The sequence below is a fragment of the Artemia franciscana genome, chromosome 7 (genome assembly GCF_032884065.1).
Source record: "Artemia franciscana chromosome 7, ASM3288406v1, whole genome shotgun sequence".
Classification (NCBI taxonomy): Eukaryota; Metazoa; Arthropoda; class Branchiopoda; order Anostraca; family Artemiidae; genus Artemia; species Artemia franciscana.
In genome coordinates this window covers 33,322,639-33,339,154 of record NC_088869.1, presented here as the reverse complement: position 1 = coordinate 33,339,154, position 16,516 = coordinate 33,322,639, and the positions used below count along the sequence as shown (strand labels likewise).

Sequence of the window (16,516 nt, the reverse complement as noted above, 5' to 3'; positions counted from 1 at the left end):
CTAGAGGGATATCAAATTCTCCAACATTATAATAGTCTGGCCCGAGAACACTACCTTGTGGAACACCTTTTTCCACCCTTATTTCTTCTGATCTGTCTTGTCCTACAGTCACAACAATTTTCCTATCTGACAGGTAACTCAGCGTAAATTTCATCAGATTTTCCTTAATTTTTCTTTAGACAAACCTTCTAGTATCTGTCTGTGAATAAAATTATCAAAAGCTCCTTTAACATCCAAGAACACTGCAATCATTACTTTACCATTATCAAGTGCATGAATGATGTCTCTCTGCATTCTGATCAGGTTATCTACTGTATTTCTCTCCCTGCAAAAACCTGTCTGAATATCATGCAGCTGGTTAGTTTCCTCTGTGGCAAATTTCAGCCTTTCCTTTACTAGTCTTTCATATCCAACAGGAAGGAGAGTTATAAAACGACAATTTTCTACTTTGTTTGGTTTTGGGATCACAATAGCTGTGCCATTCTTCCAAATTGTAGGGAAATTGCCCTTCTGCCACAACTTGTTGATAAGTTGTAGCAAATTAACCTTCCATTTATCAGTCAACTTTTTAAAGAAAACTGGGTGTACATTGACACAGCCTGGTGAAGTTTCTGGAAGTTTCTTTAGGGCAAATTCAAGTTCTGCTTTTGAGAAGGGTTTATTTTAATTTGATTGTGATTATTCTATAGAAAGTTTTCTTGCTTTAATGAAAGTTGTTGAGTATAGGCTGGTTCCTTCAAATGGATCTTTCTTACCTATTGTCTGGTGGAGATGACTTGCTCCTGCTTCAACTTTTGTTTTGTTATCAGCAATCACTTGTCCTTGGTAGGTTGTTAGCCCCTGTGGATGGCGGTAAAATTCTCTCCTATTAATCTTTCTAATGAAGCTGTACACTTTTCCAAATGGATCTCTGAAGCTGAGATTCTCAACAAATTGCTTCCAAGATTCTTCTTTACCTTCTTTTATTGTTTTTCTAAATTCTGCCTTGGCCAATGTTTTCTTTCTATAGTTTTCTATTATCAGAATCTTGTTGTATTTGTTAGAAGCTTGGTTGAGTTTCTTTTTAGTTAAGCTACACACTTCATTTCACCATACTGGTTCATTTCTAGTTTTGTTGCCCAGTGTCTTGATAGGGATAGTCTTCTTAGCCACTTCCAGCAGCAGATCCTGGAATCTCTCAATTTTCTTCTCTGTGGTTATTACTGCTGCCAGTTCTTCTTCAAGACTTATCTTTGTAAGTTCTTTCTGGAAGTAATTCCAGTTAACTTTCTTCAATTTAAATGTATAGTGTGCTGGTAGGGTTTGATTTCAATGCATAGATTCTTTATATTCAAATATAACTAGCTCATGATCATTGGTTAGAGGTGGTTCAGGAGTTAAGCTAATATTTAGTTGATTGATTACTGCTACTGCTGAGAATGTCAAATCAATGGTAGAGTAGACTCCTGTAATTAGATTTCTTTTAGTTTGGAGTCCAAGTGGGGTCACTAGGCCAATGTCATCATTTTTATCAAGAGCACTTAGGATACCTATACCACTACAATTGAGATCCACATAAACACCAGGCATCTGTATGGACATTAAAGTCACCAGTAATTATAAAAGGCTCTTTGTCTTTAATTATTTTTTTTACTTTATTAAATATGTCCTCTGTTTTTGGTTTGTTTCCATCAGGGTTATATACATTAACAATAACCATTGTATCCTTCTTACCCAGGAATACTTGGCAAGCTACCATCTCAATTTTAGAACTTGCAATTTCTTCAGTATCTAGTTCTTGAAACATTAATCACTTTTTAACACACATCAATATTCCTCCTCTTGACTGTTCTGCTCTATCTTTTCTTATTACTTCATAATTTCTAAGTCTACATGAATACTGGGGCTGTAGCCATGTTTCTTGAAAGCACCCAACATCAATTTTTTTCTTTTTCTAAATAGCAATCTAATAAATCCTTTTTCCCTTTCAGAATAGATTGGATGTTAAAAGAGAGCACTTTCATTCTTATTTATTTGCTAGAATCCAAACTTCTTCAACATTGATTTCAACTTTGAATAGTGAGTGCATAAGATGGCATAACTTCACAATCCTATCTTTTATTTCTAATTCCTTGATTTCTATTACTTCTGGCACTTTAGATACAAATAACACTAGCTGTTGAAGGGTATTTTTAGGTTCAAGGAGGGATTGCTCTTTCAAAGCCTTTTTATTCAGTGCATCTGCATAATTCTGGTATGCCCTAGCTGCTCTTTTCATTGGTAAATTTTGGGCAACTGAAATTTTTATGATTTCATGGTTTTGTTGGTGGGCTGGGCAGCTACCAGATGTTGTTGAATGGTTTTTCCCACAGTTAGCACAGAAATATTTTTTATATTTTCCAGATTCTTTTGTTTCTAGTTTTATGGGTATTCTTTAGAAGCATGTTTGTTTGCATATCTCAAGCATACAGCATGTGGTGACCTACATTTTTCTTGAGTATGGCCATACTTTTAACACTTAAAGCATTGTATCATTGGTTGGTTGTACCTCTCAATATTCCTTCTTTTTCCATAAAGCCAAATACACTGGGGAAGAGAGTTGCTCTCAAATACAACACAAATACTCAGGCTATCTTCTAATTTTTTGGTCTCTTGATTGTATCTTTTCAATCTCTTTAGTTCCTTAATCTCAATATTAGTTTCTGCCATGAGGTCTATCAGTAGTTCTTCCTTTGTGTAATCTAGTGCTACTTGCTCAATTACACCATAGCTGACCTGTCTTTTCTCTTCAGGTGCTATATCAACATTGTCAAGCTTCTTTATTTTCATTAAAGTATCCAATATAGTTTGTGATTGGACATATACATATAGCCTATTCCTATCATAGTTTGAATAAAAGTCAAACTTTTCTGTTTGAAGAATTTTCTTTAGTTCTAGAGTAATTGCTTTGTCTGATGAAAGTTTTACCTATGAGGTGAAAAACACTGTTAGATTAGCCACTGATTCACTGCTTATAAAATCAGCAATCCTCTCTATTCTATTATTCCTTGTATTGTATGTCTCTAAAAATCTTGCCACTACAGGAGGTTTAACAGTTTTAGAGATTTCTTGCTCAAGAGGTGAGCCACTTGTCTTACCATTTCTTTTAAGTACATCACTAATCCCTTTAGCCTCCAAAGGATTTACAAAATTTGTGATGTCCTCCTCTTCTTCATGGGGGAAGGGAGGATGATCAACTGATAACCCTGAAAATCTATTACAGACACTTAGGCCTACTGAAGGTACAAATTGTAACTCTGGGTTAATTCAAATTGATAGCCTATAAATGACCTTGATGACTTGTATATGGTAGGGGTGCATAGTAAACTGTGGGGGGCCCTAGTGTTTCCTGATATGTTGCCTGAGGGTAATGTAAGTGAAAATTTTTAGGTGGGTGATGGGGCTGTCCAGAGTATAGGCTACTGGAAATGCCTGGGTGTGAGGTGGTGAGTATGCTATGTGTGGAGGTGAAAATGATGTTTGTAGAAATGAGAATCCTATTTGTGCTGGTGTTGACTCTTTTGGTTATAGACTATGGTTTGTCTGTTGTGGATGGCTAGTACCCAATGTGATATTTCCCCCAGGGGGAACCCCCATTAAAGGGTGGGATTCATTAATGAATCCTAATCTAATTATTCTAAATACCCAAGTTAAAACATTATATTGCCAATAAATCTGAAAACAAGCCTGGGCAAAATTTATTTTTCGATTTGATCCCTTTTCATCTCGCTCAATCCATTATCCGACTGGGCTGCCTAATTTTTTTTTAAGGAGTTTGTCATATTTTTTCAAAAATGTGCTTTTTGTGTCATCTCAGATTCCATAATGTGTCACAAAATGTGTCATTTTTTGCTACAGGTGGTAACAAATCAAATCAATATCAAAACTGATTTTCCAAATCAGTTCAAAAAGGAGTAGACTTAACCTTAAACTATTATCTTGGGATCGAGACGTTTTTATGACGTCATGAAAGTATTAGGAACATTTGATTAAATTAATGCTACACATTGTGAATTTGTGTCTGGGCGGCTAATGCGGCAAGTTTACATTTATAAAAGTTTTAGGAACAATCAATTCCGACAGTAAATTAAAGGCTTTTCGCATGACATCGTAATCGTAATCGGCTAAGCTTTAGTTGACACCTTCGAAAATGGACAAATATAAAACCACAGTAAGGACGTTTGAGCTTTGAGTTTGCGAGCAAAAACTTGTCCGAGACCTGTATTCAATCGAGAAGAAATTCGTACAAATGAAGTATAACTCCTGAACACACATTTTTTTTTGTTTTAACATGCTTTGTGCCTACTTTTCTTCTCTTGTACAGTATGTCACTTTGACTCGGCCATCGGAACTTAGTTCCCAGAAAAAAACAGTTCCAACTATCTGTCTATCAACTTGTCTGTGGTTCATTGTGCCCTCATTGAAGCTTAGCTTGAACCAACAATACTACTAAGCCGCCTTCCTGTCTTACTGGTTAAAATCGTACTTCTAATGGACCTAGAGTCCGAGGAAAATGTAAGCCAAAATCAAACGCATATTTGTACTAAAAATTACAGATGAATATCAGATATATAAGCACTAAACAACTTGGTAACCTCTCACACACAGACCCCCCTCCCCATAATTTCAAGTATATTCGACCCTGGCTATATGTAGGGCTCATTGGTCTCTTCTTCTTTCTCCCTGTACCAGGCCATAAAATTCTTCCGCATATTGGAAGGAATTTCCAAGTCGTGCACGGTTCCTGAGGTACGAGAGACCAGCTGCTTTGTATGCATCAGTGAGTCTATCGTGTCGAGAAGTAGACTGCTCCTGAGTTTCGTTTTTATATTTGATAGAACTAAAAATTGACGCTCTGCAGCTGCACTGGAATGTGGAAGAGCACACAGATTTAGCACGAAAGGGGACAGCTCTTCGAACTGTGGCTTGCCTTGAGCATCTTTTGTATTCAATAACGTCTTCCAAAAGATCGAAGGAGACATTTCAGTTCCCATGGTTCTGATAATGACTGTGCTCACTCATCAAGATCCACTGAGTCTCTATTGCATTCCTTGATCTTTCCACTTCACCTTCATGTTTCCCAAGTAAGCTGCTGGACCGACCAGTCAGTCCCACTAGAGTGCCAACTTTTCCACTCAAAGCAGCCACTGGGCCAGACTTTTACAAGCCAGAGCTATTTAAGTGGGATCAGAATAATCAATTCATTTCCTCATTTGTTTGATAACTTCTACAAGGAAGCTCAGGGAGTTCAACCTAAACTGTTTGAGATCATTCGAGGGTATCACATCCTTATATTTCAGCACGTGTATTTCGGTATTTGGACCAAAAGAAATCTCGGAGATTTCCTTGAAACAACCTGAGATCATGGTTATGACAAAAGCATCATCATTCTCTAAGATGTCAGTTTTGACAAAAGACTTCATGATAGACTTCATGGTTGCCCTTGAGCTGGAAAGGAGTTTGTGAATGCGAGTGTCACTACTCTGGAACTCCAAATTCAAACAATTGATCTTGTTGACCTCTTTCATCATTTTTAAGTGAAACAAGGTAAGGTTAGAATGAAGTAATCTTGTTTGAAAATAGAAGTATGTTCAGTTGAAAATTTTGAAGCTATGTTTATTTGCTCAATATGTAAGCCATTCAACTAGCTTCAATCTAGTATTTTTGTGATATTTGTTGGTGCCTTTTTAAGCCAGATGTATTATTCTGAAGGAAAGACTTCTCTGGAAATTTGTAATCTTGTCCGAGGTGGGATACCCCTCCTGTACTCTTAAAAATGTGAGTTGCTGCTTATGCAAACAGCTTTGGTAAACTGTTTGCTGTTTACTTTTTACTATTAGGTACCAGTATTATACTACTGGTTATTAAGTACCAGTATTAAGTACCAGTAGTATAATTACGTACCAGTTGGCTACATCACATACTCAATTAAGCAGCCAATTAAGTTCAGATATTCAACGTGCATTTTGATTAGAAATTTCCACCTATGGCTGTTTTCTTCTCGTGGTTTAAATTTTAAATATGGTGATGGCATCTGTTCTGTATTCCACGCTGTTTGTGTACTATTGCCACCGTTAGATAGTGCTATTCCCCTCCATTAATTTGTAGCTTTCCTGGAGATAGAAAACTAAAATTTTACTTTTCTTTTATTACCATTTAAAAAACAAGACTTGGATGACAAAATTGTGTCATTTTTCTTGAAAAATGTGCCATTTTCGTCGATTGTGTCATTTTTTATCGAAAAATGTGTCATTTGCGTCGATTGTGTCATCACTTCGACTGAATGTGTCATTGTGTCACTCAACATCAAATTGTGTCATTTTGACACAAAATATGTTAATTTGGCAGCCTAGTTATCAGACCAATGACCATGATAGACTTATTTGAAAGAATATTAGAAGCAGTGTTTCCGCCACAAATTGTTTAAATCCCTAAAACCTGGTGAAAAGCCCCTAAAAACCCCTATTTTCAACGCTAAAATCCCTAAAAGTTTCCCCATTTCTAACTTCTTTCCGAGTCACAAGTAAAGCCTTATTATGCTGAGTTTTAATAGCATTTGTTCAAGGCGACTTATTCTGCAACTCAAGACCTTTTACTTGTACCAAAAATCTTTTTTTGACGTACAAAAAATACTTCGTATCTATCGACTAGTTAAGTTAGGTTTTGCTTTATAGATTCCGATGCCAGATTTCAGATTTTGAACCATATGAATACATTTTAATTATTTTTCTTTCTTTGCTATTATTTTTTCCTTCTCTATTATTATTTTTGCAACACCTTCATTTTTATTTGAATTGGTATGAAAATTGGCATGACTGATATCCAACCGGTCTCTTTTTCAAGTATTATTTTTGTTTTGAATTTTTTTATTATATTGAGTTGTGCTTATGCTAATAAAAATGTCTGAAAAAATTCTCTCAAATTTAGAGAATCCTATTTTCCAAGGGGGTTGGGGGTGGGGATAAATACCTAGAGCCTTTTCCTAGAAAGTTCTTTCTGGGTCACTGCCCTGTGAAAAAAAAATCACTAGATTCTTATTATTAATTATATATCATTAAACTAGCACATAAACACTAGATTATTGAAGAAATCAACCAACAAATTGCTAGAGTTATAAAACTATTTCTCAGTGTGATGAATGGTGATTTACTGTTTTATTATGTTCTATACAGACTCGCAATGGGAAAAATGTAAAAATACCCCTCTAGATGTGGAAAAATACCTTTAGACTGGTATTTTTTTTTTTCAAATAAAATTACCCATAAAATTTTGAAAAATACCTTTCTGTATCTTTATGCAGAGAATAAAACAAAACCCTCGCTTCTTCCCTGTATTTTCCTGATTTGGTACCCTGGGTTTATTCCCGCAGTGATCTATTCGAGGAATTTGCATTTATTTTTTAATTTGTTTTCCTTGTCTATCCAAACTTCAGTTTTTTCTCCCAAAAAATATAGGAACTATTTTCTTTTTACTCTAGTTGAGCTAGTGTAATTACTGGACACCAGCAATAATTTTGAAAATGACTTTTTTTTACATTTTTATCAAAAAAATCTGCCCCACACTGAACAAATTTTAATAAGCATCAGTCTTAGTTTTTCTTTGATAAGAAAGATTCAAAGAAAATATTTTTTACCCAATATATTTCCATTTATTACTGACAATTAACAAAACAAAAAACTTTTCCCACAAGATAAAATTTTTCAAGGAAAGTAAAGATCTCCATTCAACCAAAAATGAACAAAATTAAAATCATATAATCTACCAAGCGTAAAACTACCATAAACCGGCATTAATAAGTAACTGAAACCCGAAACGAACAGAAATTACAATAAATGACCAAGTCAAACAGCCCCTCATGCATTCTCGTGCTTACCCCTCATGCTTGAGGCTTACAACCCCTATGCCTTCAAGGCCAGGACATTATTTGCGCTCTGGATGATTGTGAAGTTTCTACGACAAGAAATGGAACCTCCAATTACTCTGAATCCTTAAAAAGAGCACTAGAGCTTTTGATTACCAGTCCAATGTGCCCCCCCAAAGGTTATACGCTAACCCTTTCTATATACCTTATAAGTGAGAGGCTGTCATCCTCGAAGACATAATTTCCACACCTTTTAATTACGTTGAGCGAAATGGCTACCTCAATTTTTTTCTAGGATGTGTTTGGGGAGATGGTGGGCTTGGGAAGGAGGTTCATCGCCCTCCAATCACTTTTGACTATTAAAAAGGGCACTGGCTCTTTCAATTTCCAATCAAATGAGCTGTTTTCGAAATTTTATCGACAACAAGTGACCATCTCAAAATTTCTATCAGATGTGTTTCGGAAAAACACGAGGTGTGGGGGGATTCAACCTCTGATCCCTTTGAATCTTAAAAAGGATGCTAGAACTACTGATTACCAATCCAATGATCTCCCTCCAAAGCTTATACGATCAACCTTTCTATATACCTTAAATGCCACCAGGACAAACTTACAACCCTTGCTGTGAGGGCTCTGGGGGGGGGGTTGTCATTCTCAAAGACAAAATCTCCGGACCTTTCAATTACGTTGAACAAAATAGCTATCTAAAAATTTGGATTAGATGGGTTTGGAAAATGGTGGGCGTGGGAGGGGGTTAGTTACCCTTCAACCACTTTTGACTATTAAAGGGGCAATAGCCTTTTGAATTTCCAATCGAATGAGCTCTTTTTGAAGTTTCTAAGACAGCAAATGGCCATCTTAAAATTTCTATCAGATGCACTTCGGAAAAATATAAGGTGTGGGCGGGTGTCCCCCCTTCGATCACCCTGAATCTTAAAAAGGACATTAAGACTTCTGATTAACAATCCGGTGAGGTCCCTCCGATGTTTATAGGATCACCCTTTCTGTATATACCTTATATGCACCCAGGGAATAGCTCACTAACCTTTGCCCTGACGGATTTAGCGGGGGGGGGGTCGTCCTTAAAGACATAATTTCCGGATCTTTTAACTATATGCCCTGGGCTTTTGACCTTTCAATTTCGTTGAATAAAATGGCTATCTCAAAACTTTGATTGGATGTGTTTGGGGAAATGGTGGGTGTGGGAGGGGAATTAGTTGACCTCCAATCGATTTTGACCATTAACAAGAGCACTTTCCCTTTCAATTTTCAATCGACTGAGCTCTTTTTGAAGTTTTTACGACAACAAATGGCCATCTGACAATTTCAATCAGATGCATTTCGGGAAAATACGAGGTGTGGGTGTCCACCATCCAATCGCTCTAAATCTCAGAATAGGCCCTAAAACTTCTGGTTAGTAATCCAATGATCCCCTTCAAAATTTTATACGATCACCCTTTCTATTTAAACCTTAAATGTCCCCAGGACACAGCTTACAACCCTTGCCCTGAGGGCTGTGGGGGTTGTCATCCTCAAAGACATAATTTCCGGATCTTTCAACTACGTTGAATAAAATGGCTATCTAAAAATTTTGATTGAATATGTTTGGGGAAATGGTGGCCGTGGGAGGGGGTTAGTTGCCCTTCAATCACTTTCAACTCTTTAAAAGGGTACTAGCTCTTTCAATTTCCAATCGAATGAGGTCTTTTTGAAATTTCTAAGACAGAAAATGGCCATCGCGAAATTTCTATTAGATGCATTTCGGGAAATATGAGATGTATGGGGAGGTATCCACCCTCCAATCACTATGAATCATAAAAAGAACACTAGAATATCTGATTTACAGTCAATTGAGCCCATTCTGAAGTTTTTAGGATCACCTTTTATGTACATGCCTTATATTCCATCAGGGCATAACTTACAACCCTTGCCCTGAGGGCTGTGGGGTTGGGAGGGGGGGTGTCATCCTCAAAGACATAATTTCTGGACCTTACTATTACGTTGAACAAAATGACTATCTCGAAATTTTGATTGGATGTGTTTGGGGAAATGGTGGGTGTGGGAGGGGGATTAGTTAAATTACAATCACTTTTGACTATTAAAAAAAGCACTAGCCCTTTCAATTTTCAATCGAATGAGCTCTTTTTAAAGTTTTTACGACAATAAATGGCCATATCAAAATTTCGATCAGATGCATTTCAGGAAAATATGGAGTGTAGGGGGGTATCCATCATCCAATCACTCTGAATCTTAAATAGAGTCCTAAAACTCCTTAGTAGCAACCCAATAAGCCCCTTCCAAATTTTATACGATCACCCTTTCTATTTAAACCTTAAATGTCCCCACGGCATAACTTACAACCCTTGCCCTGAGGGCTGTGGAGGATTGCTATCCTCAAAGACATAATTTCCAAATCTTTCAACTCCGTTGAATCAAATGGCTATCTGAAAATTCTGATCGGATACGTTTAGGGAAATAGTGGGCGTGGGAGGGGGTTAGTTGCCCTCCAATCACTTTTGATTATTAAAATGGGCACCAACCTTTTCAATTTCCAATCAAACAAGTCCTTTTGTAAGTTTCTACAACAACTTTTTCGATACAAGGTGCCCTGGTCTAGACAAAAAAAATACATTGTGCCCACATCGCTTTTTACTTAGGTAGCGCTATTGCGTTGCCTATGGTTATTTTTTTCCTTGTCCATCCAAAACACGAGTTTTTTCCCCAAAATACAGAAACTATTTTCTCCCTACTCTAGTTGAGGTAGCAGAATTACTGGGACACCAGCGACAATTTTCAAAATTGTCTTGTTATATTTTTATGGAAAAAATGTGTCCTACCATTCACAAATTTCGGTAAGCATCGGTTTTATTGCTTCTAGAGGTAATTGTTAATTATACAGAACACACCCCAAGAAGTAAACTTATGTTAATCCCACTGAAATATGCCAAAAAACGATAAAACATAATACTTTAGTTTGAATAGTATAATTTGGGCTATATATTTGCACATTAGGGGGCTGTGGGGGTAAAGTAACCTAACCCAGCCTTACCTAAATTCGACTTGAGCAAATGTGGTGAAATAGGAGATATAGAACATTTTTGTAATTTTGTGATTAACTAGGTTCGTCTATTATCTTGATGATAACGCTTAAGAATTAACTTACGTAACGAACTTCTATATTCGTATATTTTTATTATGTATATGAGGGGGTTTGTCCCCTCGTTATTACCTCGCTCTTTACACTAAAGCTTAAAATTTGTCCCAATTCTTTAAAAATGAACCCTGAATCAGAAAGGTCGTAAAATAAATTGTTGAAATCACCAAAATACTTTAGCGTAAAGAGCGAGGTATTTGGGAGGAGAAGAACCCCTCATATGCGTAATAATCGCTGTTCATTTTAAGTTTTAATGCTGCTCCTTACTTTCAGTTGGAAAAAAATTTTCATCCTTATTTTTTCATTGTTTCTTTTTTATAATAATGTTAGAAAAACCTGCGCCCCCTTCATTGAATTTCTCTTCCCCCATTCACCTGGCTTTCGCCAACGCATTTGGTAACGCTGTTCTGGCAAAAATACACAACCACAGCATTATTTCATCCAAACATTAATGTATTCATGAGATCAATTAAATAAGAGATCAAACTTGATAAGGAGAGAAATAATGACATGATAAATATCACTTGTTCTGTATAAAGCTAATGTATTCTTAAAAAAACAAAGAAATGTCAAGTTCTTTGCAAGGGGCTCCCTGCAACATAGTTTATAAGATCTTCCGGGAAGAACTCCAATCCGTCCGGAAGAAACTTGGATGCATAGCTAGCACATAACGCAAGTGAATGGCTTGTGCATCCAAGCGTAAAAAGGTGTGGTAAAGATTCCTGAAACAATGCACCTAGTCCACCATGAACCCCAGATGCATTATCATATGCAATCCCTTATCAAATTCGGTGCAGAGGCCGCACCTCTGCATACTCCTGTAGAATACAAGCCTTTACTTACCAGCAGTTATATGCTTGCTTCAGTTTTTGTTATCAAAAAAACCTTTTTCTAAACTCTCTTGAGCAAGTCGCATGCCAAAAAGTGTCCTTTTTTTTCAAAAAGGTGCCTTTTTTTACCCAATAGTGGCACGGTGTCACCCAGGGTGAAAAGTATCAAAAAAGCACTAAAAGTGTCCCTTTGGCAACCCTAATGGGATCTTAATGAAATTTGATGTTTGGAATGATATTGTGTCACGGAGCTCTTATTTTAAATCCCGACCGGATCTGATGACATTGGCGGGAGTTGGAGGGGGGAAACCTAAAATCTTGGAAAACACTGCACTTCCTGGCTGAAGGGCCAAGAAACGGAGATCAGCACCGCCGGTACGGACTGTAAAGTCTAATGCCGTATCCTTTACCTTTACTTAGAGTGGAGGGATCGGGATGATACTTGATGGGAAAAATAAGCACAAGTCCCAGATACATGATTGACATAAACGGAACGGATCCGCTCTCTTTGGAGTAGATGGGGTGGGGGGGGGGGGGTGATTCTGAAAAATTAGGAAAAATGAGGTATTTTTAACTTACGAACAGGTCATCGGATCTCAATGAAATTTGATGCTTAGAAGGATGTCGTGTCTTAGAGCTCTTATTTTAAAGCTTGACCGGATCTGGTGACATTGGGAGGGGGAAACCTAAAACTTGGAATACACTTAGAGTGGAGGGATTGGGATGAAACTTGGTGGGAAAAATAAACACAAGTCCTAGATACATGATTGACATAAACGGAAGGGATCCGCTCTCTTTGGGGTAGTTGGGGGGGTTATTTCTGAAAAATTAGAAAAAATGAGGTATTTTTAACTTACGAACGAGTGATCGGATCTCAATGAAATTTGATGTTTAAAGGATATCGTGGCTCAGAGCTCTTATTTTAAACCCGACCGGATCTGGTGACATTGGGGGAGGAGATTGGGAGGGGGAAACCTAAAACTTGGAAAACACTTAGATTGGAGGGATCGGGATGAAACTTGGTGGGAAAAATAAGCACTAGTCCTGGATACATGATTGACATAAACGGAACGGATCCGCTCTCTTTGGGGTAGTTGGGGGAGGGATTTATTCTGAAAAATTAGAAAAAATGAGGTATTTTTAACTTACGAACGGGTGATCGGATCTCAATGAAATTTGATATTTAGAAGGATATCGTGTCTCAAAGCTCTTATTTTAAATCCTGACCGGATCTGGTGACATTGGGGGAAGTTTGGGGTGGGGGGGGACCTAAAATCATGGAAAACGCTTAGATTGGAGGGATCGGGATGAAAATTGGTGGGGAAAATAATCAGAAGCCTTACATACGTGATTTATATAATTGGAACGGATCCGCTCTATTGGGGGGGGGGGGTTAATTCTGAAAAATAAGAAAAAATGACGTATTTTGAACTTATGAAGGAGTGATCGGATCTTCATAAAACTTCATATTTATAAGGACCTCGTAACTCAGATCTCTTATTCTAGATCTCAACCGGATCAAGCGTAATTGGGGGGGGGGGGCAGTTGGGGGGACCGGAAATCTTAGAAAATACTTAAAGCGGTGAGATCAGGAGGAAACTGGATGGGAAGAATAGAAACCTGTCTAAGATACGTGACTGACATAACCGGACCGGATCTGCTCTCTTTGGTGCAATTTGGGGAGGGGTAATTTTGAAAATTGAGGTATTTGTAACTTACGAAAGGGTGACCAGATCTTAATAAAATTTGATATTTAGAAGGATCTTGTGCTTTAAAGTTCTAATTTTAAATTCCGACCAGATCCTGTGACATTGGGGGGAGTTGGAGGGGAAAGCAGAAATTTTTGGAAAACGTGAAAATTGTTGTATTTTTATCTTACGAATAGATGATCGGATCTTAATGAAATTTGATTTTTAGAAGGAATTCATGTCTCAGAGCTCTTATTTCAAATCCCGACCAGATCTTTTGACATTGGAGGGAGTTGGAGGGGGAAATCTTGGAAAAACACTTGGAGTGGAGGAATCAGGATGAAGCTTGGTGGATAGAATAAACAAATGTCCTTGATACGTGATTGACAGAATCGTACTGGATTCGCTCTCTTTGGGGGAGTTGGGGGGAGGGGTTCAGTGATTTGGCGAGTTTGGTGCTTCTGGGCGTGCTAGGACGATGAAAATTGGTAGGCATGTCAGGGAGCTGCACAATTTGACTTAATAAAGTCATTTTCCCAGATTCGACCATCTGGGGGGCTAAAGGGAGAGGAACAATTAGAAAAAATTAGGTATTTATAACTTACGAGTGGGTGATCGGATCTTAATGAATTTTGATATTTAGAAGGACATAGTGATTCAGAGCTCTTATTTTAAATCCTGACCGGCATTAAGCCTCTTATTTTCCTTTTTAAATCAATCTATTGGTTCATAGAATTTTGTTAGAGCTCATACCATATGATCTCTTGGCTCTTAGCTCTTCTCGCCTCGTCACAAGTGCCATATGAGCTCTTAGCTCTTGTTTAGAGTTTCGTTTACTATTGAGCCGGGTCGCTCCTAACTACAGTTCGTTACCACGAACTGTTTGATGGGAGAAATACAACCTTGTTTCTGAGGATCTTGGATAGTTACCCATTTCGACGCCCCTACATGTTCCAGTGACCCGCTAGTCCTGGAAAAAAAAAAGAAAAAACAAGACACGTCCACGTATCAAGCTCTTTTTTTAAATTCCCTAAAATCTGTTTCGTAATTAATTTTAGTGTTGAGATGAAAATAAATAGCGTCTGTCATTACCGAATAAGCTTTACATTTAAAGGAATTTGTTTCCTTGGTAGTTTTTTCAGAACTCATGGAAGAAATTTTATAGTCTCAAGTCTTAACATTCAATATATGACATCGAGACCACGTTTTGATGCCATGAAGCATCTTATGATGACGGTGTCGAGAGAAAATTCTAAAAACACAAAAATGTGACTATTAGCTTTCAAATGATTTTAAAACATCTCTCCACGATGTTCTAGTGCCACATTAGTACTGAAAAAAAAAGCAGTCTTATCAGCGTTTCCAGTTCTTTTTAAAAATATCCCACAATAAACTTTTACTATTAAGAATAATCTAAATAACGGCTATCATTCCTGAATCAGCATTAAGAGCAAATTTTTCTTAAGATACAGTTCTTTTTCAGACTTGTCTTTACGCTTTTGACTAATATGAGCCATGGTTTTCTCTCTACTAGATTGCAGCTATTGCTTCAACCAGAAGATTCAGGTTGCTTAGGCCCTGGGCATGACAATTTTTACTAATTTCAAATACACAAGACAGAAGTATAAATAAACATTTTTAGGGGGGGGGAGAAGAGTAGCTTGGCATTCAAGTAGCATAAAAATACTAAAGATACTTAAACATTAAGCACACAAGGATTAACTAATAAATAAAGACCATTTCAATCAAGTCAACTTTTATCACTTTCAACAAAACAGACTGAATTACATTTTTGTTTTCTAGTTATACTGATTTGAGCAAATTTTATTTTGAGGGACGTCTATCTATTTTTTTAGTTTCTATTTTACATTATGAAAATTTAGTTGTAACGAATCGAGGAATAAAGGAAGTGTAACTACAAAGTTCACTGAAGTAAAAAGCGTAAAAATAGCTAAGTCAAACAGTTCGTGGTAACGAAGTGTAGTAAGGAGCGACCCGGCTCAATAGTAACAAAAACTCTAAAAAATGGAATTTTTAATCAAAAGTTACGAGCCTGAGAAAATTTGCAGTCATTTTAGAAAATAGGGCAAAACACCCCCTAAAAGTCATAGGATCTTAACTTATCACACCATCAGATTTAGCGTATCAGAGAACCCTACTGTAGAAGTTTCAAGCTCCTATCTACAAAAATGTGGAATTTTGTATTTTTCCCCAGAAGGCAGATCACGGATGCGTGTTTATTTGTTTGTTTTCCCAGGGGTGATCGTATCGACCCAGTTGTCCTAGAATGCTGCGTCCATTACTGTTTTAAACAGAAGAGTTGAAAGTAAGAGTCAAACTTTAGCGTAAAGAGCGGGGCGTTAATGAGGAAGCAGCCCCTTTCATATATAAAGTAATTTCTGTTCGTTCTAAGTTTTAATGTCGCTCCTTACTTTCAGTTAAAAAAACTTGTTTTTTTATTTAATTTCTTACTAAGAATGGATTCAGCAGCATAGTAGAGTCTGTATTCTAAGAGGCATTACTAATGGATTTGATGTGCCTCAACTCCTTCTTTGTTTTTAATGTTTGAAATATTCCTATTAAAACAGGTTCTAACTTTAGACGAACACTCAAGCATAGGTTGAAATCCGCCTCACTTTCTAGGAGTAACTGTGCCGAAGGCTACAATCAAAAAGAAGTAACCCAAAAGAACAAACCAGTGAAACATCGTTATTTACTATGTTGACGCCATTGCTCTGACTTGAGTATGTTTTTCAAGTTTATTAAATATGGAAGATGTATTTTATAATTCAAGGACTTCTTCAAATCCGCGTAGTTCTAGTTTAAGGTAACTATATAAATAATCACTTGAGGTTATACCGTTCTTGGATGAACCAAAAATATTCCAAGAGATTCCCTACCAACATTCACAGGAAGATACTTCTGAAAAAATCCATCCTGGATCTTTTGGGTTGTTGGACTTTTT

At 37.0% G+C, this 16,516-nt stretch overlaps 1 protein-coding gene and 1 long non-coding RNA gene across 4 annotated transcripts in view; one reads left to right on the top strand and one right to left on the bottom strand.

Moving 5' to 3' along the window:
- LOC136029183 (isoaspartyl peptidase/L-asparaginase-like) overlaps positions 1–3,821 on the bottom strand; it is a 40,944-nt gene extending 37,123 nt beyond the window's left edge. Inside the window, exon 1 of one of the 3 annotated variants that reach the window (XM_065707305.1) lies at positions 3,686–3,821. The gene's annotated coding sequence lies outside the window, so the exon portion shown is untranslated. Of the gene's footprint in view, positions 1–3,663 lie in introns of all 3 variants that reach the window. The other 2 variants (XM_065707306.1, XM_065707309.1) reach the window with 2 other exon arrangements.
- On the top strand, positions 1,147–16,339 carry LOC136029184 (uncharacterized). The gene is made up of 2 exons (XR_010617992.1): positions 1,147–1,234; positions 16,195–16,339. It is a non-coding gene; the product is annotated as an uncharacterized LOC136029184 (long non-coding RNA).
- Positions 16,340–16,516: the final 177 nt, after the last annotated feature.